This window comes from Oncorhynchus masou, chromosome 29 (assembly GCF_036934945.1).
Source record: "Oncorhynchus masou masou isolate Uvic2021 chromosome 29, UVic_Omas_1.1, whole genome shotgun sequence".
Lineage (NCBI taxonomy): Eukaryota > Metazoa > Chordata > Actinopteri > Salmoniformes > Salmonidae > Oncorhynchus > Oncorhynchus masou.
In genome coordinates, this window is record NC_088240.1 from 56480369 (window position 1) to 56507899 (window position 27531).

General features: G+C 42.1%; 1 long non-coding RNA gene and 1 pseudogene across 2 annotated transcripts; one reads left to right on the forward strand and one right to left on the reverse strand.

Moving 5' to 3' along the window:
- Positions 1-151: 151 nt before the first annotated feature.
- Positions 152-14207, reverse strand: LOC135519651 (UBX domain-containing protein 11-like; annotated as a pseudogene).
- A 226-nt stretch (positions 14208-14433) lies between these two features.
- LOC135520048 (uncharacterized) lies at positions 14434-22341 on the forward strand. 2 transcript variants are annotated; one of them, XR_010452338.1, is made up of 5 exons: positions 14434-14520; positions 17780-17872; positions 19063-19251; positions 19442-19468; positions 22043-22341. It is a non-coding gene; the product is annotated as an uncharacterized LOC135520048 (long non-coding RNA). The 2 variants fall into 2 exon arrangements; XR_010452339.1 differs by having other exon boundaries at positions 14506-14520; positions 17785-17872.
- Positions 22342-27531: the final 5190 nt, after the last annotated feature.

A 27531-nucleotide genomic window follows, 5' to 3' on the forward strand; every position in this document is an offset into this window, starting at 1 on the left:
AGATCAGAATGTACATGCTTATGAAAGTCAATACAGTATTTTATAACCACGAGGAGAGCAACAGGTTGATTGTTGTTCTGTCATTGAGGTGGGCCTGGCCTAGTCCTGAGCAGCAGAGCAGCATTGGGAGTGAGCCCACAGGAGAGGACTGTCAGTCCTCACTGTACCAGCGCTGTGGGAATGCACTGATGATGTCATGCTGGGGCATCTGTCCATCTGAAATTATGAGGGAGAGTTGATAGTGATGGTACAGGACTGGGCTTTCATAACATGTCAAACAGATGGATGTGACTTCGTTCTGGTATGCAGATTGTCACTGATCATTTGGACAAATCGCGATTCCCCAGTTAGAAGAGTGGATACTTCTCTAGCCTCGTTGATACTTTTTTTAGCACGTATCCCCCGAGAATATATATTTTTTTCAATGTAGTAGGTAGATCAGCTTTAATATTGCAAATAGAAGCCACAACCAATGTAATTGTCTACATTTACTTTGAAAAAAATATATATATTACCAGACAAAAGTTTGGACACTTAATCATTTCTTTATTTTGATTTTTTACATTGCAGAATAATAGTGAAGACCAACTATGGAATCACATAATGAAAAAGTGTTAAACAAATCAAAATATATTTTATATTCTTCAAAGTACCCTTTGTGTTGATGACAGCATTGCACACACTTGGCATTCTCTCAACCAACTTCACCTGGAATAATTCCAACAGTATTGAAGGAGTAAGCACAAATGCTGAGCGCTTGTTCTGCTTTTCCTTCTCTCTGCGGACCAACTCATCCCAAACCATCTCAATTGTGTTGAGGTCGGTGATTGTGGAGGCCAGGTCATGTGATGCAGCACTCCTTCGCTCTCCTTCTTGGTCAAAAATCCCTTACACTGCCTTGAGGTGTGTTGGGTCATTGTCCTGTTGAAAAACAAATGATAGTCCCACTAAGCGCGAACGAGAATGGATGGCAGAATGCTGTTGTAGCTATGCTGGTTGTGTGCCTTGAATTCTAAATAAATCACTGACAGTCACCAGCAAACCATCCCCGCATCATCATACCACCACCTCCATGCATCATGGTGGTAACCACACATGCAAAGATTATCCGTTCAACTACTCTGTCTCACAAAGACATGGCGGTTGAACCAAAAATCTCAATTGGACTCATGAGACCAAAGGACAGATGTCCACTGGTGTAATGTCCATTGCTTGTGTTTCTTGGCCCAAGCAAATCCCTTATTATTGGTGTCCTTTTTGTAGTGGTTTCTTTGCAGCAATTTGACCATGAAGGTCTGATCATCTGAATAGTTGATGAGATGTGTCTCTTACTTGAACTCTGAAGCATTTATTTGAGGCTGGTAACTGAGGCTGGTAACTAATGAACTTAATCTCTGCAGCAGAGGTAACGCTGGGACTTCGTTTCCTGTGGCGGCCCTCATGAGAGCCAGTTTCATCATAGCGCTTGATGGTTTTTGCGACTGCACTTGAAGAAATGTTCAAAGTTCTTTAATTTTACATAATTGACTGACCTTCATGTCTTAAAGTAATGATGCAATGTCATTTCTCTTTGCTCATTTGAGCTGTTGTTTCCATAATATGGGCTTGGTCTTTTACTAAATAGGGCTATCTTCAGTATACCCCTTACCTTGTCACAACACAACTGATTGGCTCAATGCATTAAGAAAGAAATTCCACAACTGAAATTTTAACAAGGCACACCTGTTAATTGAATTGCATTCCAGGTGACTACCTCATGAAGCTGGTTTAGAGAATGCCAAGAGTGTGCAAAGATGTCACCAAGGGAAAGTGTGGCTACTTTGAAGAACCTACAATATATTTTAATGTGTTTAACACTTTTTTGGTTACTACATGATTCCATGTGTTATTTCATAGTTTTGTTGTCTTCAGTATTATTCTATAATGTAGTAAATAGTACAAATACAGAAAAACCCTTGTTAACATTTGACTGGTACTGTATATGTTATCCTTATATATATATATATATATATATATATATACATTTTATATAAAAAAAATATATATATATATATATATAAAATAATAAATATATATACAGTGCCTTGCGAAAGTATTCGCCCCCTTGAACTTTGTGACCTTTTGCCACATTTCAGGCTTCAAACATAAAGATATAAAACTGTATTTTTTGTGAAGAATCAACAACAAGTGGGACACAATCATGAAGTGGAACGACATTTATTGGATATTTCAAACTTTTTTAACAAATCAAAAACTGAAAAATTGGGCGTGCAAAATTATTCAGCCCCTTTACTTTCAGTGCATCAAACTCTCTTCAGAAGTTCAGTGAGGATCTCTGAATGATCCAATGTTGACCTAAATGACTAATGATGATAAATACAATCGACCTGTGTGTAATCAAGTCTCCGTTTAAATGCACCTGCACTGTGATAGTCTCAGAGGTCTGTTAAAAGCGCAGAGAGCATCATGAAGAACAAGGAACACACCAGGCAGGTCTGAGATACTGTTGTGAAGAAGTTTAAAGCCGGATTTGAATACAAAAAGATTTCCCAAGCTTTAAACATCCCAAGGAGCACTGTGCAAGCGATAATATTGAAATGGAAGGAGTATCAGACCACTGCAAATCTACCAAGACCTGGCCGTCCCTCTAAACTTTCAGCTCATACAAGGAGAAGACTGATCAGAGATGCAGCCAAGAGGCCCATGATCACTCTAGATGAACTGCAGAGATCTACAGCTGAGGTGGGAGACTGTCCATAGGACAACAATCAGTCGGATATTGCACAAATCTGGCCTTTATGGAAGAGTGGCAATAAGAAGGCCATTTCTTAAAGATATCCATAAAAAGTGTCGTTTAAAGTTTGCCACAAGCCACCTGGGAGACACACCAAACATGTGGAAGAAGGTGCTCTGGTCAGATGAAACCAAAATTGAACTTTTTTGCAACAATGCAAAACATTATGTTTGGCGTAAAAGCAACACAGCCCATCACCCTGAACCCATCATCCCCACTGTCAAACATGGTGGTGGCAGCATCATGTTTTGGGCCTGCTTTTCCTCAGCAGGTACAGGGAAGATGGTTAAAATTGATGGGAAGATGGATGGAGCCAAATACAGGACCATTCTGGAAGAAAACCTGATGGAGTCTGCAAAAGACCTGAGACTGGGATGGAGATTTGTCTTCCAACAAGACAATGATCCAAAACATAAAGCAAAATCTACAATGGAATGGTTCAAAAATAAACATATCCAGGTGTTAGAATGGCCAAGCCAAAGTCCAGACCAATCGAGAATCTGTGGAAAGAACTGAAAACTGCTGTTCACAAATGCTCTCCATCCAACCTCACTGAGCTCGAGCTGTTTTGCAAGGAGGAATGGGAAAAAATTTCAGTCTCTCGATGTGCAAAACTGATAGAGACATACCCCAAGCGACTTACAGCTGTAATCGCAGCAAAAGGTGGCGCTACAAAGTATTAACTTAAGGGGGCTGAATAATTTTGCACACCCAATTTTTCAGTTTTTGATTTGTTAAAAAGTTTGAAATATCCAATAAATGTCGTTCCACTTCATGATTGTGTCCCACTTGTTGTTGATTCTTCACAAAAAAATACTGTTATATCTTTATGTTTGAAGCCTGAAATGTGGCAAAAGGTCGCAAAGTTCAAGGGGGCCGAACACTTTCGCAAGGCACTGTATATATATACACGCAGTTGAAGTTGGAAGTTTACATACACTTAGGTTGGAGTCATTTAAAACTCGTTTTTCAACATTTCTTGTTAACAAACTGTTTTGGCAAGTTGGTTAGTACATCTACTTTGTGCATGGCACAAGTAATTTTACCAACAATTGTTTACGGATAAATTATTTCACTCATAATTCACTGTATCACAATTCAAGTGGGTCATACATTTACATACACTAAGTTGACTGTGCCTATAAAAGCATGGAAAATTCCAGAAAAGGATGTCATGGCTTTAGAAGCTTCTGATAGGCTAATTGACATAATTTGAGTCAATTGGAGGTGTACCTGTGGATGTATTTCAAGGCCTACCTTCAAACCCAGTGCCTCTTTGCTTGACATCATGGGAAAATCAAAATAAATCAGCCCAGACCTCAGAAAACAAATTGTGGACCTCCACAAGTCTGGTTCATCTTTAGGAGCAATTTCCAAATGCCTGAAGGTACCACGTTCATCTCTACAAACAATAGTACGTGAGTATGAACACCATGGGACTACGCAGCCATAATACCGCTCAGGAAGGAGACGCGTTCTGTCTCCTAGAGATGAACGTACTTTGGTGTGAAAAGTGCAAATCAATCCCAGAACAACAGCAAAGGACCTTGTGAAGATGCTGGAGAAAACAGGTACAATTATATCTATATCCACAGTAAAAACGAGTCATATATCAACATAACCTGAAAGGCCGCTCAGCAAGGAAGAAGCCACTGCTCCAAAACCGCCATAAAAAAGCCAGACTATGATTTGCAACTGCACATATCGTACCTTTTGGAGAAATGTCCTCTGGTCTGATGAAACAAAAATAGAACTGTTTGGCCATAATAACAATTGTTATGTTTGGAGGAAAAAGGGGGAGGCTTGCAAGCCGAAGAACACCATCCCAACCGTGAAGCACAGGCGTGGCAGCAACATGTCGTGGGGGTGCTTTGCTGCAGGAGGGACTGGAGCACTTCACAAAATAGATGGCATTATGAGGGAGGGAAATTATGTGAATATATTGACGCAAAATCTCAAGACATCAGTCAGGAAGTTAAAGCTTGGTCGCAAATGGGTCTTCCAAATGACAATGACCCCAAGCATACTTTCAAAGTTGTGGCAAAATGGCTTAAAGACAACAAAGTCAAGGTATTGGAGTGGCCATCACAAAGCACTGACCTCAATCCTATAGAACATTTGTGGGCAGAACTAAAAAAGTGTGCGCGAGCAAGGAGGCCTACAAACCTGACTCTGTTACACCAGCTCTGTCAGGAGGAATGGGCCAACATTCACCCAACTTATTGTGGGAAGCTTGTGGAAGGCTACCTGAACCATTTGACCCAAGTTAAACAATTTAAAGGCAAGGCTACCAAACACTAATTGAGTGTATGTAAACTTCTGACCCACTTGGAATGTGATGAAATAAATAAAAGCTGAAAAAAATCATTCTCTACTATTATTCTGACATTTCGCATTCTTAACTGACCTAACACCTAAAACAGGGGATTTTTACTAGGATTAAATGTCAGGAATTGTGAAAACTGAATTTAAAAATATTTAGATGAGGTGTATGTAAACTTCCGACTTCAACTGAAGGTGTGTCCAAATTTTTGACTGGTACTGTATATTTTCAACTGTGCTGTTATGTTTCACAAAAATTCTGAACCTATATACATTTTACGGACACTATATATTTTACATTAGTTTTCTTGTTTTTTTGGTGTTATTTTTAGTCCCACCATTCAGCTACCCTCAACCCCTCCCAATATAAATATTTGAACACCATCTAGTTTTGATTTCTATTTGCCATATATTTTTCAACTGTGCTGTGACGTTTCAAAAAAGTTCTGAACCTTTCTATTCTCATAGTTTCTACAGATTGTAAATGCGGAAGAAGCCTTTTCTGCACACGCCACAAACAGAGTCGCTTGAGGTATGCAAACGCACATTTGGACAAGCCAGCTTCATTTTGGAATAAGGTGCTGTGGACTGATGAAACAAGGATTGCGTTATTTGGTCATAACAAGGGACGTTATGCATGGCGGCAAAAGAACACAGCATTCCAAGAAAAACACTTGCTACCCACAGTAAAATTTGGTGGGGGTTCCATCATGCTGTGGGACTGTGTGGCCAGTGCCGTTACTGGGAATCTTGTTAAAGTTGAGGGTTGCATGGATTCCACTCAATATCAGCAGATTCTTGGGAATAATGTTGAAGAATCAGTCACAAAGTTGAAGATATGCCAGGGCTGGATATTTCAACGAGACAACGACCCAAAACACTGCTCAAAATCTACCCGGGTATTTATGCAGAGGAATAAGTACAATGTTCTGGAATGGCCATCCCAGTCCCCAGACCTGAATATCATTGAGAATCTGTGGGATGATTTGAAGCGGGCTGTCCATGCTCGGCAACCATCAAACCCCACTGAACTGGAGATGTTTTGTAAGGAGGAATGGTCCAAAATACCTTCATCCAGAATCCAGACACTCATTAGAGGCTATGGGAAGCGTCTAGCGGCTTTTATTTTTGCAAAAGGAGGCTCTACTAAATATTTATGTGATTTTTCTATTGGGGTGCCCAAATGTATGCACCTGTCTAATTTTGTTTTGATGCATATTTTACATTTTCTGTTAATCCAATAACCCAATTTCACTACTGAAATATTACTGTGTCCATCAGTTATTTGATAGATCAAAATGAAATTGCTGATCCAAACACCCAATTATTTATAAATGGAAATTGTCAGGGGTGCCCAAACTTTTTCATACGACTGTAAATTCCTGAACCTGTGACCAAAAACAAGCTACATATGGACAGTACCAAAACAAATGATGTAATGAGTATGTCTCTTCGCAGCAAAATCTGATGAGCTGGGATGGTTGATACAACCATCATATACAGTGGCTTCGGACCCTTAGACCTTCATCCACATTTTATTACGTTACAGCCATATTCTAAAATTGATTTAATTGTTTTTTCCCCTCATCAAACACAATACCCCATAATGACAAAGCAAAAACTGGTTTCGAAATGTTTGCTAATTTACGAAAAAGAAACATGTCACATTTACATAAGTATTCAGACCCTTTACTCATCACTTTGGTGAAGCACCTTTGGCAGCAATTACATTCTTGAGTCTTCTTGGGTATGACCTGTATTTGGGGAGTTTCTCATATTCTTCTCTGCAGATCCTCTCAAGTTCTGTCAGGCTGGATGGGGAGCGTTGCTGCACAGCTATTTTCAGGTCTCTCCAGAGATGTTCGATCGGGTTTAAATCCGGGCTCTGGCTGGGCACTCAAGGACATTCAGAGATTTGTCCCGAAGCCACTCCTGCATTGTCTTGGCTGTGTGCTTAGTGTCGTTTTCCTGTTGGAAGGTGAACTTTCGCCCCAGTCTGAGGTCCTGAGCTCTCTGGAGCAGGTTTTCATCAAGGATCTCTCTGTAGTTTGCTTTGTTCAGCTTTCCCTCGATCCTGACTAGTCTCCCAGTCCCCGCCACTGAAAAACACCCCCACAGAATGATGCTGCCATCAGCATGCTTGGATGGTGCCAGGTTTCATCCAGATGTGATGCTTGGCATTCATGCCAAAGAGTTGAATCTTGGTTTCATCAGACCAAAGAATCTTGTTTCTCATGTAGTCTTTAGGTGCCTTTTGGCAAACTCCAAGCGGGCTGTCATGTGCCTTCTACTGAGGAGTGGCTTCCTTCTGGCCACTCTACCATAAAGGCCTGATAGGTGGAATGCTGCAGAGATGGTTGTCCTTATGGAAGATTCTCCCAACTCCGCAGAGGATATCTAAAGCTCCTTCAGTGACCATCGGGTTCTTGGTCACCTCCCTGACCAAGACCCTTCTCCCACAATTGCTCAGTTTGGCCAAGCGGCCAGCTCTAGGAAGAGTCTTGGTGGTTCCAAACTTCTTCCATTTAAGAATGGAGGCCACTGTGTTCTTGGGGACCTTCAATGCTGCAGAAATGTTTTTGGTACCCTTCCCCAGAACTGTGCATCGACACAATCCTTTCTCGGAGCTCTACGGACAATTCCTTCCACCTCATGGCTTGGTTTTTGCTCTGACATGCACTGTACACTGTGGGACCTTATATAGACAGGTGTGTGCCTTTCCAAATCATGTCCAATCAAGTTGTAGCAACATCTCAACAGTGATCAATTGAAACAGGATGAACCTCAGCTCAACTTTGAGTCTTATTTTGCAAAGGGTCTGAATACTTATATTTTTAATACATTTGCAAAACTTTAAAAAAACTATTTTTACTTTGTCATTATGGGGTGTGTACATTTTTTATTTATTATTCCATTTTAGAAGAAGGCTGTAATGTAACAAAATGTGGAAAAAGTCAAGGGGTCTGAATACTTTCAGAAGTCACTGTATATAACATTCTATTGGTTGCAAGAATTGTATAATTTAAATTTAAAAACTATTAAGTTTTGAATCTGGTGTCATTTTTTGTATCAGTTCATAAACCATGTGCCTAGTACATTGAAAATCTCTTCGCAACTATTTTGCAATCTGTATGGCACAGCTGTCAATTTTTTGGTCCTTAAATGAAACTGGTATACTTTTTTATATATCACATTTTTCTTGAACCTATTTTGGTTGTTAATGCAGGGTTGACAGACAAGTTCCTTACCTTCTCCCCCTTCCATTTGCCTCTTCCATTTTTGCGATATGCAAGATTTTAGTTCTGGGTGTCCGAGATTAACATGACCCAAAAGTCACTGTGACTAAGATGAAGTACTGTGAACCTGATGGACTTCCTGGGCAAAATACTCTGCACAGCATTTTGTGGTAATGGCTCCCAACCCACCTGTGCTTGTCCAGATACTGGTGCAGGTGACCTATGGTCTCTGAGAAGTGCATCTTCATGATGTAAGTGTGCTCGCCATCCTCTGACTTTACCCTCAGTGTTGTGACATCACGGGCCGAGTTGGGGGGGGGATCAGTCTCATGCAACTCCAACCTAAGTTGTAGGAGACAACAGGTTCATAACCCACATTAGCAAATGCGTGTCCCTCTCCAGGGTCTCCTCTGTCACAAGGTCCCACAAGGCCCCCTAGTGGTGGAAGGGAAAGTATTGTGCATAATTCTAGACACCTGCATACCTCTTTCAAGGCCTGTAGCACTGGTGTGTCTATGAGGGTCACCGCATGGCTGTTTGAAGCATCAGAAGACCCCTAAACACAAGACACAGGCATGTACTAACGTATAGTATACTCACATTCATCATCTACAGGTATCAGCAGAAACATGCAACAGATCTCAGTCTCACCTGTAGACTGGCTTTCACTGAGTCCCTGATGTCAATCACCCTACCAACCTTCACCAACACTTTGGGCAGGCTTTTCAGCAATTGGTCCATTGTCAGTGTTCTGCCTGTGGCTAAATCTATGTTCAAGTCAGAGCAAAATAGTCTTGGGGTGAATCTCAAGTGACATGCATATAGTTGAACCAACTTCAAGTATGACATTCAATTATTTCCCTGATTCCTTGCGTCCCCTCCCCTCGCCTCCTCAAAGAAGATCCAAGGTTTCTTCCCATCTCATGCATCTTCAGGAGGAGACAAGGAGAGAGGAGTCAAGGAATCCAAAAAACACAATTGAGATTCCACCACTGCAGTTGGTTCAACTAGAGTGTAAAGTGTAGCACATGTTTTCAGGAACAAATTGAAGCGATACAGAGGGGACCAACCGGGTATCTGGGAGACGGCACAGTACGCGTGTTCTAGTCTGTCTGTTGATTTCTCCCCCTCTGTGCATCCAACAACAGCCTGCCCCATCCCAGGGAACTCCGCCCACGGTCGCCTCTCTTGGAACTCCTCCTCTCACCTGTTGTGAACCTGTGTACACCAAAAGACGACGTGCCACTACTCACCACATAACAAACAGGAAATACATTGTTCATGTAGTCCGTTTTCCTACCGTAAGCACATTTGAAATCCACACATGAAATCCACACACAAAGCACACACACACACCCGAAACGGCACCCCATCTGCAAACCTGTCCTGTAGGTCAGAAGGGAAGTATCCGTGCATCAGGTCTTGCATGCACTGCTGTAAAGTCATGAGCGGCAGGGTGTCAAACACATTGGACTGAGATACAAACGGAGCTTCCTGTACTTAGTTATTCTGTCCGCTACAATCTGAGAGAGAGTCAATGTATGGAAACATTGAAATCAAAGAATCTTTAGTGAAAATGTATCTAAAGCCATGCCTGGTTCAAATATCTTGTCTGCTTCAGTGCCTGGTCTAGATATGTTGTACTCTCTCGTAATAGCCTTAACAGTTGCTGATTTGGTTCTGGGAGCTGAGACTATGTACTGACTAGCCAGTTAGAGTGTAGAGAGTATTCCCTATACAGTCTCTGTCTGTACCTGTGTGCTGGCTTCCTGGTAAGAGCGGAAGGGCCCATTGAACATGAGGATGCCATTGCTGTAGAGCCTTAGTGGAAGGAGGTGCTGCTGGGCCAGCTGTGCCCCTCTGGACGTGACCCTGACGAAGGACTCTCCCTCTCCAGCCCGTATGTTCTACTGCTGGATGTTCTAGAGCACCAGGTCAAAGTTCATCTGGAGGTTTCTCCTGGCCACAGAGGTCTCTGCAAAACACAGGCCACCATAATAAGTGAATGCATACTTGAAGACGTTCTGTTTGAAAACCATCCGGGCATCACACGAGCACAGCTCTGTGAAACTTTACTGCTGCATTGAAAGAACATCAAAGTCGTGACAGAAACCACTCTTCAGGGTTGTTTGGCAACTACTTTGTACGGTTGGAAATGACAGTTTGAAGATGTGATGATTAGGTTTCACTTCACGTGTATATTGAAAGTCAGGCCTAAGGTGAGGATTAGTGGGTTACTGAGTACTGGGACTGCCTGTTACGGAGGGTGTACTGTTACAGCGTGTTCAGGTAGAAATGTATCATGTAGAAAGAATATTATTGTCAGAATAGGGAAATCTTAGCAGCTCTATTAACTGCTTTTCAGTCACTGCAGGCTTCCCTTTATGGTCTCAAACTGGTCTTGAATGTACAAAAAACTCAATTTATGACCTTTACCAGAGCTAGAACTCTGCCAGAGAATGTTCGCGTTGTCACATCTGGTGGCTTATCCATTGAAAAAGTGTCATCCTACAAATACCTAGGTATTTGGTTGGATGACAAGTTGTCCTTTAAAGATCATATGAATAATCGTGTGGCAAAGTTTACATTGAAATTGGGTTTTTATTTTTGTAATAAGGCTTGCTTCCCGCTTATGGCTAGAAAGAAGCTTGTTCAGGCCACTTTTCTCTCTGTAATTGATTATGGTGACTTGTTGTATATGCATGCAACATCCTCTGTCTTACAGAGACTGGACTCTGTTAATCATGCATCCTTGCGCTTTATTACAAATGCCAAGTCACTCACTCATTGCACATTGTACCAAATGGTAGGTTGGACCTCACTTTATATGCGCAGAAAGATACATTTGTACTGTATGTGTTCATCTACAAAGCCCTTTTGGGTGAACTACCCCTTTACCTCTGTAGTCTGGGTCTCCTTCACCACCAGCAGTTACCATACCCGGTCTGCTAGGTGGTTGCTACTTAAAGTCCCCAGGACACTCACAGTATTAGGCAAGACTACCTTCTCTTCTTGTACACCAGACGGATGGATTCATCTACAATCCATGCTTCATCTAGATATGTTAGTGCCACTGAATGAATTTCAAATATTGATGGGAGACTCTGTTACGGAGGAGTGTAAAATGCTTTTTTTTTGGTTGCCTGGATCATGTTGTACTGTATTGTTGTATGTTTTAATTATGTAATGTATTGATTGTTGCTGCCTTCTTGGCCAGGTCTCCCTTGAAAAAGAGACTCTGGGTCTCAATGGACTTTTCCTGGTTCAATTTCTATCTGCACCATAAGGTTCAGCACTTAATACCGCCCTGATTTATTTTTCTGGCTGCCACACCCCTCCCTCAGTGCTCTGGGTCTGCTCAGCTTCCTTTACTTCCTGTTGTGTTGAGCTCCTCTCCGTACCCCACTCAGATCATGCCGTAGTCATTCAGAAACCACTGGGTGGTTAAAAAAACCCACTGTGAGTTTAAAAAAAAAAACTATCGGTTAAAGAGGTGAACTAAACTATTTAGAACAGACTTAAAGATGAGTCAACCACCACAACTCAACGTATAACTATGTTATACTATAGGTAGAAAAGTTCAAGTCTAAATTGGACAAGCACTGACTAAGATATATTGTGACTCACACAGACACAGGTTTGTGCTTCCACGGCTTTCAATACAGTGCGGCCCATCCATGTCTGTGCAATGTACCAAACTGTTAGCTGAGGGCCGGAAAAAAACATTGCAACAAAAACATTGCTCCGTTGTGTCACCATGGCGATGAGAACACTGTATCGGCCTACATTCTATAAATATATACGAATACTAGACCTACGTGTGCTGTGACTGGAGCTCTGTGGTTCTAGAACTGTATGAGATATGCGATAGGCTGAAATAACTTTTTCCCCGATTACAGCCTCGAGTCTTCTTGGGTATGACGCTTACAAGCTTGGCACACCTGTATTTGGGGAGTTTCTCTCATTCTTCTCCACAGATCCTCTGAAGCTCTGTCAGGTTGGATGGGGAGGGGTTGAGTTGGATGGGGTTGTTGTCCTGTTGGAAGGTGAACACTCACCCCAGTCTGAGTTCCTGAGCGCTCTGGTGCAGGTTTTCATCAAGGATCTCTCTGCTCCATTCATCTTTCCCTCGATTCTGACTAGTCTCCTAGTCCCTGCCACTGAAAACATCCCCACAGTATGATGCTGCCACCACCATGCTTCACCGTATGGATGGTGCCAGGTTTCCTCCATAAGTGATGCTAGACTTTCAGGCCAAAGAGTTCAAGAGTGATTATTGGGTTCTTGGCACCTCTCTGACCAAGGCCCTTCTCCAACGTTTGGCCGGGCGGCCAGCTCTAGGAAGAGTTTTGGTGGTTCTACACTTCTTCCATTTAAGAATGATGGAGGCCACTGTGTTCTTGGGGACCTCCAATGCTGCAGACATTTTTTGATACCCCTCCCCAGATCTGTGCCTCGACACAATCCTGTCTCGGAGCTCTATGGACAATTCCTTCATTCTCATGACTTGGGTTTTGCTCTGACATGCACTGTCAACTGTGGGAGCTTATATAGACAGGTGTGTGCCTTTCCAAATCATGTCCAATCAATTGAATTAACCACAGGTGGACTCCAATCAATTTGTAGAAACATCTCAAGGATAATCAATGGAAACTGGATGCACCTGAGCTCAACTTCGAGTCTCATAGCAAAAGGTCTGAATACTTATGTAAATAAAGTATTTTCTACAAACATTTCTAAAAACCTGCTTTTGCTTTGTCTTTATGGGGTATTGTGTGTAGATTGATGACAAAAAAACAACAATTTAATCAATTTTAGAATAAGGCTGTAACGTAACAAAATGTGGAAAAAGTCAAGGGGTCTGAATACTTTCTGAATGCGCTGTATACCGTATATTCTTTTGGCGAAACATTTAATGGGTAGTTGCAGTAGCTACTTACACTGCTACATGGCAAAAAAGTCATTAACTACTGAAAAGACTACGAAGATTTGAATTTCGGTAAACTGCCATCAAGCTACTGCAAAATGTAGGTTCATGACTATTTCAATTACATAGTGGAACTACTCCCAAACACGGTATGTTTTCAACTCGACAGCACAACTTTGGAAAATATGTTGCTGTTTGAGGAGGTCTCTTATTACCTCATCATACAAACTATAATAAATATCTGTCATTCAAAATATGAGAAGTCTCTTATACAAACTATAGTATAAGGAGTCTCTTGTCAAGCAAACTATAAGGAACAAAGGTCAACTATGGAATACCGATGCAACATCCACACATTCACACATTTGGTAGATTTTGTGTAGAAAACATTTACCGGCACCATTTAGCTACTGCTCACACATACTATAGCAGGAATATGTGTAGACTCAACACTTGTATGACAGGCATCCTGTATGTACAACTTCATCAGCACTCTGTGGTTGAGCTTTCCTTTAAAATGCATGCTTTTGATTGGGTGTTGCGGAGGATCACAGAGGTCGATGTGTTTGAGGTCGATTTCAGATCTAACCAAAACCCTCGTCTTGCTGGAGGTGTTCACAGAAGCTGGATGCAGAGTTGTTAAGGGTTTCCCATCGTTTTCCCATTACGCATGTGCTAAATGACTCAAATGTAATGGCTCCCCTTGTGGTCAACGTCCAGGGCTTGGGTCTTCACCTTGGTCTCCAGCAGGGTCAGCCTCTGTATCATGGAGGGCATTAGCTCAAAATCACTAAGGGGTGCACTTGGAGGGTTCAGTCAGAATTCACCAGATCAGGCAGCGTACTACCTGTATAATAAAGGCTACTGTACGACACTCGGCAGATGTTTTTTTCTTTCCAAAGCGTCTTAGGTACAGTGATGCATACATTGTTACTGATTCTGAGAACACTACTGTATATTATCAGAAACTCAAGCTGGCTTTTTTTGAAACCCACATTTGTGACCACAGTGCTGTAGTAGGAAAACGAGACACTTTTTTGTGTGCTGTCCATGCACACAACATACTAATCTAACAACCATGCATGAGATTTCCAGTGTTATCTAAATTGTATGTGCTCACTGCACTTATTTTGAACATGACGGATGTGACGTTGGTTGTGGTTGTGAATATTTCGGCACAGGGCAAGTTGCAAGGACATCAAAGAAACATACAAAAGGAGTTGCTTTTCCTTTGTTTGACGGTAAGATTTCAGTTGTTGTGGTTATTTCGTTCTCACTTTTACTTTGTCACTATTATAAATTGCATGAGTTATGTTACGGGTCTCATTACCATCCCTCCTAGACTGTCAGGCCAAAAGGGATTTGTAACACCAGGTTTTTAAATAACTATATTCAGAGGTAGCATAGGTTTCAAATCATTGGATATCTCATAGTTAGACTACAGCAGGATTCCCCAACTGGCGGCCCGCTGGACGAATTCGGTCCGTGGGTGATTTTATCTGGCCATCCAAGTTTTATGAGCAATAAATAATACTAAAATGTTTTTTTACATTTTTGTTGTTGGTCATAAACGACTAAAAACATCAGCAAATCAGCTCCAAGTGATTTTCATTTTGGAAATCTATTCCAAAGTATTCCCACGCACCATAGTGATCGTATACAAATGTAAGCACAGTTTGAAATGATTATGATTAGTAAAATAGTATATGTTCTTGTGGTCAATTGTAACGATCTGGGTGTAGTGGGTGCGAAGTCAGGCGCAGGAAGCAGAGAATTCAGGGGAGTGCTATTTAATGCACTAACGGCGAACATAAGCCACCCCACGAAACACAGGGCGCACACAAACCAAATGCCCCAAACACGGGGACTTAAACAGTCCAGCAAAACCCCAAGAAATGGGAAACACGTAAACCTCATTCGTGCACACAAGTCACACAAAACAATCCCGCACAAAGAGCAGTCGGGCCTCCTGGTAATTATAGCCCGACTAATCAGCCTAAACACAAAACAGGTGAAACCAATCAACAGAAAGGGGGGAAAGGATCAGTGGCAGCTAGTAGGCCGGTGACGACGACAGCCGAGAGCCACCAGAACAGGAAGGGGAGCCACCTTCGGTAGTAGTCATGACAGTACCCTAACGTCCCTAGTCAAGGTGGGCCACCAATACTTCCCCCTGAGACCCCGCACTGTCCTCGCCACACCAGGATGACCCGAAGAAGGTAGGATGTGAGCCCACCGAATCAGTTGATCACGGACACCAAGCGGCACGTACTTGCGACCAGTCGGACCCTGAGGAGGCGCAGGTTCCACCCGTAACGTCCGCTCGATGTCCGAGTCCACCTCCCATACCACTGGTGCCACCAGCCTTGAGGTTGGAAGCATGGGAGTAGGATCGGTGGGCCGATCCTCCGTGTCATGGAGATGGGACAGCGCGTTGGCCTTTGTGTTCCGAGAGCCTGGTCTATAAGACAGGGTGAACCTGAATCGGGTGAAGAATATGGCCCACCTTGACTGACGTGGATTCAGTCTCCTAGCAGTCCCGGATATACTCCAGATTCTGGTGGTCGGTCCAGATGAGAAAAGGGTGCCTAGCCCCCTCAAGCCAGTGTCTCCACACCCTCAGGGCCTTTACCACCTCTGACAACTCCTGGTCCCCCACATCATAGTTACGCTCCGCCGGACTGAGCTTCCTCGAAAAGAAAGCGCAGGGGCGGAGTTTCGGTGGCGTACCCGAGCACTGTGGTAGCACGGCACCCACCCCAGCCTCGGACGTGTCCACCTCCACTATGAATGCTAAAGAGGGGTCCGGGTGCGCCAAAGCACGGGGGCATCTGTGAACAGCGCCTTCAACCTATTGAAGGCTCTGTCAGCCTCTGCCGACCACCTCAAACGCACCGGTCATCCCCTTCAACAGTGAGGTAATGGGGACCGCTACCTGGCCAAAACCCCGGATAAACCTTCGGTAGTAATTGGCAAACCGTAAGAACCACTGCACTTCCTTCACCGTGGTTGGAGTCGGCCAATTACGCACGGCCTTAATGCTGTCATACTCCATCACCACCCCCGAGGTGGAAATAAGATAACCCAGGAAGGAAACGGCTCGTTTGGAGAACACACACTTCTCAGCCTTGACGTATAGGTCATGCTCCAGCAGTCTACCAAGCACCTTGCGCACCAGAGACACATGCGCGGGTGGCGGAATAGATCAGAATATCATTGATATAGACAAACACGCCCTTCCCGTGCAGGTCCCTGAGAATCTTGTCTACAAAGGATTGAAAGACGGCTGGAGAATTCTTTAACCCATACGGCAGGACGAGGTACACATAATGTCCCGATGTGGTACTAAATGCGGTTTTCCACTCGTCTCTACCACGGCCTGCAACGAAAACATGCGGACTCTCCTTCACTGCAGCCGAGGTGAGTAAAACATTTAAACGTGTTAACCCTCGCAAGGCTGCAGGCCCAGACGGCATCCCCAGCCGCGCCCTCAGAGCATGCGCAGACCAGCTGGCTGGTGTGTTTACGGACATATTCAATCAATCCCTATCCCAGTCTGCTGTTCCCACATGCTTCAAGAAAGCCACCATTGTTCCTGTTCCCAAGAAAGCTAAGGTAACTGAGCTAAACGACTACCGCCCCGTAGCACTCACTTCCGTCATCATGAAGTGCTTTGAGAGACTAGTCAAGGACCATATCACCTCCACCCTACCTGATACCCTAGACCCACTCCAATTTGCTTACCGCCCAAATAGGTCCACAGACGATGCAATCTCAACCACACTGCACACTGCCCTAACCCATCTGGACAAGAGGAATACCTATGTGAGGATGCTGTTCATCGACTACAGCTTGGCATTTAACACCATAGTACCCTCCAAGCTCGTCATCAAGCTCGAGACCCTGGGTCTCGACCCCGCCCTGTGCAACTGGGTACTGGACTTCCTGGCAGGCCGCGCCCAGGTGGTGAGGAAAGGCAACAACATCTCCACCCCGCTAATCCTCAACACTGGGGCCCCACAAGGGTGCGTTCTGAGCCCTCTCCTGTACTCCCTGTTCACCCACAACTGCGTGGCCACGCACTCCTCCAACTCAATCATCAAGTTTGCGGACGACACAACAGTGGTAGGCTTGGTAATTATAGCCCGACTAATCAGCCTAAACACAAAACAGGTGAAACCAATCAACAGAAAGGGGGGAAAGGATCAGTTGCAGCTCGTAGGCCGGTGACGACGACCGCTGAGCGCCACCCTAACAGGAAGGGGAGCCACCTTCGGTAGGAGTCGTGACATCAATTTGCAGTCTACAAATGACTTGTAATATGTTCTGTCCCCCTGGCGATCTGCTCTAGAAAATAATCTGCTTTTAAATACCTTAATTCCATAGCTGCAAATGGATTCTCCTTGAAAGGCACTCATCTCTTATTTGAGCAAAATTAGCAATCATCAGTAACGCAAATAAACATGGACATCCATCTAATTGCAATATTTTTTCTCTTAGAAAAGATCCACTTTGTTTTCTCTCGAACATACCCTTGATGATTCATGGGCCCAGGAAGAGGAAGCTGTTGGTTTTTCCCCAACATTGAAAGTGGTGAGCTCATCTCCTCACATTCATTAAACACTAGGGTTCGATAGGATGCACAAATTGGCTAGCAGACTAGTTTACAGAGGTAATTTTGTGATTCAACAATGAATGTAAAAAAACACAATAGTTATGAGCACCTGGCTGACATTGACATGGTTGACATGCAAGCACATAGCAGCTAAAAACGCTAAAGAAATGTCCTGAAAGTCTAGACTTGGTTCAGTTATTAGACTCAATAAACGAAAGTAACTTTTATTTGCCATGCAATGAATTTAGAAATGACTTACAAGTGACTGGCACGAGATTCTGTAGGTTGGAATACTATTACTAAATGATTGTTTGGAGTTCATAGCAATTGGTAACGTGGATCGTGATATTTCAGTTGCTGGTTCCAGAATTCAATATACCCTCTTTCCCACCGTGAAGAACCCGCCAAAGGGATACGTTGTAATTCAAAGTATGTGTCACGATCGTCGTAAGGAGTAGACCTAAGCGCAGCATGGTTAGAATACATTCTTCTTTATTAATGAAGAACACGAAGAACACTTAAACAAAACAACAATTGACCGCTATATAACCAATGTGCTAACATATAACATAGACAATAACCCACAAAATACCCAAAGAAGATGGCTGCCTAAATATGGTTCCCAATCAGAGACTACGATAAACACCTGCCTCTAATTGAGAACCAATCTAGAACTACATAAACACCTAGATGGAAACAACCCCATAAATCTACAAAACCCCTAGACAGTATAAACACCATAGATGAGACAAAAACACACATACCACCCTCGTCACACCCTGACCGAACCAAAATATATAAAGAAAACAAAGAACACTCAGGTCAGGGTGTGACAGTATGACATTGTAATCAGCCATCGACAAACCTTGACATAAAATGAACGATGTATCCAAACACCAGTCTACTTTTATTTCAAAAGTTGTCACGCACCTAGCCCTAGATCAGAACACATACTAGGCATGCTATACAAAACATAACAATACAATACAATAACCGACAATACAATGCAACACAATACAACAAATAGGCTATTGACCTATATGGAAAAATAGAAGAATAGAAAAATACCCATCTCTTTCATTCGTGCCAAATAATTTGTAGGCCCTATTAAAGTTAATTTACACTGCTCATGACTGTAAAACAAATGTCTGTTCTTGTGCACATGCAGTCATGGTGCACACACCCCTTTCAGACCCATCCACTTCTAGCTGAAATAGACACAGATACACCTTTGCTGTTCAGAGACTCAACCCTCTTCAACATGAACAAAGCTCTGGTCTGTGCTGTCTTCATCTTGCTGGTGCTTTCTGTGTTCACAGAGGCCATGGAGGGGAATCCTATGAACCCAAATGGCAAGGTAAGAACCAAAATATCAGTATTAGTAAACTATTAAGTAGAGATTAAACATATTAAATGTAGAGTTCAGCAATTGTATACATATCATCAATAGCACTAACTTGTGGTGATTAGTTTCCATGTATTGTGTTAACGTATAGGTAACAGCCTAAAGTGTTGTGAAATGTCTAAAATGGTCCCATGTCTTTCAGGTGAATGCAACCAGCGCCCCAAACAAGGTATTCCCATTTTTTACAAATTGACTTAGCTATTCGGTGAATTGGGGATAGAGAGGGGAATTGTAAACTAAGAAAGTGTCTATAGGCCTACTCACCATAAGGGTTGTTCTTGAATGGCGGTGGTATTTGGGTGTGGCATTTTGGAGAAAAAAAGGAACTTAATTTTTCTCTATTTAAAAAAATTAGATGTATTGGGTACATCTTCCCATTTGTAAATGAACTAATATGGTAGCTTAATAATGACTTTTAATCATGTTTTGCTATTATGATAACATCGTGTCACCAGCAGGACTAGTTACACCAGTGACGGTAACTCCAATGGCAACATTTTGGTAATTGAGGATTTTCGAAAATGGAGGGCACAGATGCTCGAATCTAAGGTCATTAAACCTTTAAAAATAATTGGCCAAAGTGTTTTTGATTCATAATTTTTCTCCCATTGTAATTTCCCTTCATTTAACATTTGTAACACCAATTACCCTATTTAGACACACAAAATGATCAATGGAATCCTCAAATGTATGAGACACTAAAAGGGCGTGATTAGCTAAAAATTGTATTTAATATAGACCCTTCCAGTGCAACACTTTTCCACTAGAGGTCAATGCAAGGTCCTTGTAAATCTTTGTAATGAGTGATTTTCAAGGGGGTTACACCAATGGGGATAAAACTTAGGGACACATATTATATTTGTAAAAATAAGAGTAATTGTAATAGCCTGTTTTGTTTTTATTGATAAGTACAATATACAGTTGATGTCAGAAGTTTACATAAACCTCAGCCAAATACATTTAAAATCTGTTTTTCACAATTCCTGACATTTAATTCTAGTAACAATTCCCCTGTCTTTGGCCAGTTACGATCACCACTTTATTTTAAGAATGTGAAATATCAGGATAATAGTAGAGAGAATGATTTATTTCAGCTTTTATTTCTTTCATCACATTCCCATGGTTCAGAAGTTTACATACACTCAATTAGTGTTCGGTAGCATTGCCTTTAAATTGTTTAACTTGGGTCAAACATTTCAGGTAGCCTTCCACAAGCTTCCCACAAAAAGTTGGGTAAATTCTGGCCCATTCCTCCTGACAGAGCTGGTGTAACTGAGTCAGGTTTGTAGGCCTCCTTGCTCGCACATGCTTTTTCAGTTCTGCTCATAAATCTTCTATGGGATTGAGGTCAGGGCTTTGTGATGGCCACTCCAATACCTTGACTTTGTTGTCTTTAAACCATTTTGCCACAACTTTGGAAGTATGCTTGGGGTCATTTTTCATTTGGAAGAACTATTTGCGACCCAGCTTTAACTTCCTGACTGATGTCTTGAGCTTCAATATATCCACATAATTTCCATCCTCATGATGCCATCTACTTTGTGAAGTGCACCAGTCCCTCCTGCAGCAAAGCACCCCAGCAACATGATGCTGCCACCCACGTGCTTCACGGTTGGGATGGTGTTCTTCGGCTTGCAAGCCTCCCCCTTTTTCCTCTGAACATAACAATGGTCATTATGGCCAAACAGTTCTATTTTTGTTTCATCAGACCAGAGGACATTTCTCCAAAAAGTACGATCTTTGTCCCCATGTGCAGTTGCAAACCGTAGTCTGGCGTATTGTGGTTTTGGAGCAGTGACTTCTTCCTTGCTGAGCGGCTTTTCAGGTTGTTTTACTGTGGAGAAAGATACTTTTGTACCTGTTTCCTCCAGCACCTTTGCTGTTGTTCTGGGATTGATTTGCACTTTTCACACCAAAGTACGTTCATCTCGAGGAGCGGTATGACGGCAGCGTGGTCCCATAGTGTTTATACTTGCGTACTATTGTTTGTAGAGATTAACGTGGTACCTTCAGGCATTTGGAAATTGCTCCCAAGGATGAACCAGACTTGTGGTCTACAATTGGCTGATTTCTTTTGATTTTCCCATGATGTCAAGCAAAGAGGCACTGAGTTTGAAGGTAGGCCTTGAAATACATGCACAGGTACACGTCCAATTGACTCAAATGATGCCAATTAGTCTATCAGAAGATTCTAAAGCCATGATATAATTTTCTGGAATTTTTCAAGCTGTTTAAAGGCACAGTCAACTTAGTGTATGTAAGCTTCTGACCCACTGGAATTGTGATACAGTGAATTATAAGTGAAATAATCTGTCTGTAAACAATTGTTGGTAAAATTACTTGTGTCATGCACAAAGTAGATGTCCTAACCGACTTGCGAAAACTATAGTTTGTTAACAAGAAATGTGTGGCGTGGTTGAAAAACGAGTTAATGACTCCAACCTAAGTGTATGTAAACTTCCGACTTCAACTGCATGTAATGCTTTTGTTAACTTTATAGAATTAAAAAACTTATACATAGATTGATAGCTTTAAATCCCCCAAAATATTTCACTATAACTGTACTTTAAACAATGCATAAACATAATGTTTTGCATTATAAAGCACTTGCAGTATGTTTTATGACTGATAAACAGTCCAATTTAAACAGATAACATGTATAATGTGTAACTCTATAACGTCTCTCTCTCTCTCTCTCTCTCTCTCTCTCTCTCTCTCTCTCTCTCTCTCTCTCTCTCTCTAGGCTTCCGGGGCAAGCACCTTGACACTTCCGTTTTTGCTGCAGTTGGGGCTGATGGTTGCACCTGCCTTACTTCAAACTCTGATGTAGCACTTGCTACGCTCTGCTTCCACAAGACTCTGCAGAACTTCTGCAAGAACGGGGGCAACAACATAGCAATAGCTTCAATGACTAGGCCTACTATATTTACCGGTACTGTAGACCCTAGCTGACCCGTTTCCATGATTGAACACCGTGAAATTCTTAACCCAAATGATCTTGTAACAACCATACAGATACAGAAATAAATTTGTGTATCTACACTCTTCTTGATATTTTCTTTCTCTGTCTGATAGATGGAGCCATGTGCAGACTATGCCTATGACCTATTGTTGGCTAGGGATAGGCTAGGCCTTGAAAAAAATTACAAAACGTTGATAGTGCTGGAAAACTCACAGCAGGACATAGAAGAGACAAGATGTCAAATGAAAAGCAATACATCCAGCTGGTTTCAAAAATGCCTTCACACATACACTATAGAAAGTCTATACACCCTTGAACATTTATTTATTTATTTAACATTCCATAGTGGGATTGAATTATATTTAATTATATTTTGATTACACAAAATACTCCATATTGTCAAAGTGAAAAGAAAATTCTACACATTTGTACAAATTAATAGAAAATCTATAACTAAACAATAGTTGTCACATAAGTATTTACCCTCTTTGTTTAGGCAATCCTAAATTAGATTCGAAGTAAATTTCAGGGCCTCTCCCGAGTGGCGCATCTGTCTAAAGCTGCATCGCAGTGCTTGAGGCGTCACTACAGAACCGGGTTCGATCCCAGCCTGTGTCACAACCGGCTGTGACCGGGAATCCCATAGGGTGGCGCACAATTGGCCCAGCGTTGTCCGGGTTAGAGGCGGGTTTGGCGGGGGGCTTTACTTGGCTCATCGCACTCTAGCGACTCCTTGTACCGGGCCGTGCGCCTGCAGGCTGACTTCGGCTTTCAGTTGAACAGTGTTTCCTCCAACACATTCTTCTGGGTTTAGCAGGCACGGTTTGGCTGGTCATGTTTCGGGAGGACGCGTGACTTGACCTTCGACCTCTCCCGAGCCCGTTGGGGAGTTGCAGCGATGAGACAAGATCGTAATTGGATATGACGAAATTGTGGAGAAAAATAAGTCAAATGTAACAAATCACATACTAATAAGTTATATGGACTCACTCTGTGTGAAATAATATGATTTTTGAATAACTAGCCCTTCCTCTGTCCCCCATACATACAACATCTATAATGTCCCTCAGTCAAGTATTGAATTTCAAGCACATATTCAACTAAAAAGACCAGAGGGCTTTTCGAAAGCCTCATAAAGAAGAGCAGTGATTGGTAGATGTGTAACAATAACAAATCAGACATTAAATATATCTTAATAATAATTAATAATTATGCTGTAGATGATGCATTAAACTACTTAGACACATCAAAGATGCAGTCGACCGTCTCAACTGAGCTGCAGGACAGGAAATGAACTGCTTAGGGATGTCGCTGTGATGGTAAAAAAAAATGAGGATGGATCAACAGCATTGTATTAACCTAATTGACAGAGTGAAAAGAATAATACAAATATACAGACAAAAATTAATTAATTAATTAATTAATTAAAAATCCTACAATGTGATTTTCTGGAGAAAAAAAATTCTCATTTTGTCTGTCATAGTTGAAGTGTACCGATAATGAAAATTACAGGCCTCTCTCATCTTTTTAAGTGGGAGAACTTGCACAATTGGTGGCTGACTAAATACTTTTTTTGCCTCACTGTATAAATCAAATCAAATTTTATTGGTCACATACTCATGGTTAGCAGATGCAAAATGCTTGTGCTTCTAGTTCCGACCATACAGTAATATCTAACAAGTTAATCTAACAATTTCACAACAACTACCTTTTACACACAAGTGTAAAGGAATGAATAAGAATATGTACATATAAATATATGGATGAGCGATGGCCGAACGGCATAGGCAAGATGCAGTAGATGGTATAGAGTACAGTATATACATGAGATGAGTCATGTAGGGTATGTAAACATTATATAAAGTGTCATTGTTTAAAGTGACTAGTTATACATTTATTACATCCAATTTTTAATTATTAAAGTGGCTTGAGATTTGAGTCAGTATGTTGGCAGCAGCCACTCAATGTGATGACAGTGATTGCTGTTTACCAGTCTGATGGCCTTAATGATTTTTTTGACCTTCCTGTGACATCGGTTGGTGTAGGTGTCCTGGAAGGCAGGTAGTTTGCCCCTGGTTATGTGTTGTGCAGACCTCACTACCATCTGGAGAGCCTTACGGTTGTGGGCGGAGCAGTTGCCGTACCAGGTGGTGATACAGCCCGACAGGATGCTCTCGATTGTGCATCTGTAAATGTTTGTGAGTGTTTTTGGTGACAAGCCAAATTTCTTCAGCCTCCTGAGGTTGAAGAGGCGCTGTTGTGCCTTCTTCACCACACTGTCTGTGTGGGTGGACCATTTCAGTTTGTCAGTGATGTGTATGCCAAGGAAATCATGTATACTATGGAAGTTATAACAACTAATTATAACGCATTTTGGCGTTATGATTGAGCACTTATTTGTTATTGAATTAAATGGCTATTTAAATGTTTTATCTCACAAACTGAATTATTGAAGACCAAGTCCCATTCTCATACACTGAATATAAATAATGATTAAGTTATAACACCAAACACTGTTAGGCTAGAACAAAAGGCACACATTGGTACAGAAATTAAATCAGTCACTGGAGGAGAAGTGAACGAGGGTAGAAATGAGTGAGCCCATTTATTTGAATGAAACGCTGCCTTGGTATTTGGATTTAGTAAATTAAGTTCCTCTCCATTCCACCTGGTGTCACTGTAAATCAGAGCAATGTCTGTAACCATCCGGCAGACCAGAGAAGATAATAAAGTGCCTGTGCTTGTTTCAGATCTACTACATGGCAGTCGGACTGCGCATAATCACTGATCGACAGAAATCCTCTTGGGTAAAACAACTACTCATTATGTGATGAAGATTAGCGTATCTGCACAGATCCTTGCTCAAATGTATCCCCTCAAACAGGCTATCTACCAGAGGTGAGACCATGTCATTACAAGTCACAAGTAAGTCTCAAGTCTTAGCACTCAAGTCCCAAGTCAAGACCCAAGTCAAGACAGGCAAGTCCAAGTCAAGTCTCAAGTCAAGACCATCAAGTATCAAGTCAAGTCTCAAGTCCTAAACTTTGAGTTTCGAGTCCTAAACAAGTCATAATATGCTCTTCACCAAATGTAATACCATTTCATATTTTTAACAAGAGTAATAGTATATTACATTTACGCAAATCATGAATGCTTTTAAGAATATCTATATATTTATTACTTTCCAAATAAACTTTATATTTCCATGGAAATACATGGGTAGCCATGAGAAAGAATACAGGCTCCAGACATCACAAGCCAGCTAAAAGAAACTCATGAAACAAGATACACACACTCATAAACACACAACCTCGTGTGATGGACAGCTGTCGGCTATATTCATGATCGCTACCCGCTCCTACCCGCCTGTCCAACATCACTACTCTGGACGGCTCTGATTTAGAATACGTGGACAACTACAAATACTTAGGTGTCTGGTTAGACTGTAAACTCTCCTTCCAGACCCATATCAAATATCTTCAATCCAAAGTTAAATCTAGAATTGGCTTCCTATTTCGCAACAAAGCATCCTTCACTCATGCTGCCAAACATACCCTTGTAAAACTGACCATCCTACCAATCCTCGACTTTGGCGATGTCATTTACAAAATAGCCTCCAATACCCTACTCAACAAATTGGATGCAGTCTATCACAGTGCAATCTGTTTTGTCACCAAAGCCCCATATACTACCCGCCATTGCGACCTGTACGCTCTCGTTGGCTGGCCCTCGCTTCATACTCGTCGCCAAACCCACTGGCTCCATGTAATCTACAAGACCCTGCTAGGTAAAGTCCCCCCTTATCTCAGCTCGCTGGTCACCATAGCATCTCCCACCTGTAGCACACGCTCCAGCAGGTATATCTCTCTAGTCACCCCCAAAACCAATTCTTTCTTTGGCCGCCTCTCCTTCCAGTTCTCTGCTTCCAATGACTGGAACGAACGACAAATGCACTGAAACTGGAAACACTTATCTCCCTCACTAGCTTTAAGCACCAACTGTCAGAGCAGCTCACAGATTACTGCACCTGTACATAGCCCACCTATATTTTAGCCCAAACAACTACCTCTTTCCCTACTGTATTTAATTTATTTATTTTGCTCCTTTGCACCCCATTATTTTTATTTCTACTTTGCACATTCTTCCATTGCAAATCTACCATTCCAGTGTTTTACTTGCTATATTGTATTTACTTTGCCACCATGGTCTTTTTTGCCTTTACCTCCCTTATCTCACCTCATTTGCTCACATCGTATATAGACTTGTTTATACTGTATTATTGACTGTATGTTTGTTTTGCTCCATTTGTAACTCTGTGTCGTTGTATGTGTCGAACTGCTTTGCTTTATCTTGGCCAGGTCGCAAATTGTAAATGAGAACTTGTTCTCAACTTGCCTACCTGGTTAAATAAAGGTGAAATAAATAAAATAAAATAAATAAATATTAGCCATGACTTACCGTCTGTAACTTTCTTCCCGCATGTTTTGCAAGTTGCAATCCGTTTTTTGTTGATACAACGTTGTCTTTATATCCAAAAATAATAATTTGGGGTATCATCTTTCCAAGGGCTCCATCTGAATTCACCCTCCGACGTTCCTCTGCACTGCCATGCCCAATTTGATTGGCCGCTGTCCAATTCAACCTGTAATCTGTTAAATGAAGAGTTGATGCGCTGCACACTTTAATGCGCTGCACACTTAATATTTGGTCAAGGGGAGGGTATCAAGTCAGGTCGTGTCACAGCTTTCGTCTGGTGAAGGAGGAGCGGACCAAAATGCAGCGTGGTTGTTATTCATTTTATTTTAATAAGAAAACTAATACACAATTAAACTAACAAAATAACAAACATGCGAAAACTGAAAACATCCCTATCTGGTGCAAAACACAGAGACAGGAACAATCACCCACAAACACACAGTGAAACCCAGGCTACCTAAATATGGTTCCCAATCAGAGACAATGACGAACACCTGCCCCTGATTGAGAACCATATCAGGCCAAACACAGAAATAGACAAACAAGACATCCAACATAGAATGCCCACTCAGATCACACCCTGACCAACCAAAACATACAAGGTAACCTATGGCCAGGGCATGACAGTACCCCCCCCCAGGTACGGACTCCGGCTGCAAAATCTGAACCTATCGGGGAGGGTCTGGGTGGGCATCTGTCCGCGGTGGCGGCTCTGGTGCTGGACGTGGCCCCCACTTCACCGCAGTCTTCCCCCACCTTGTCCGCTTCCGTGACCTCCCAGCCACGGCAACCCT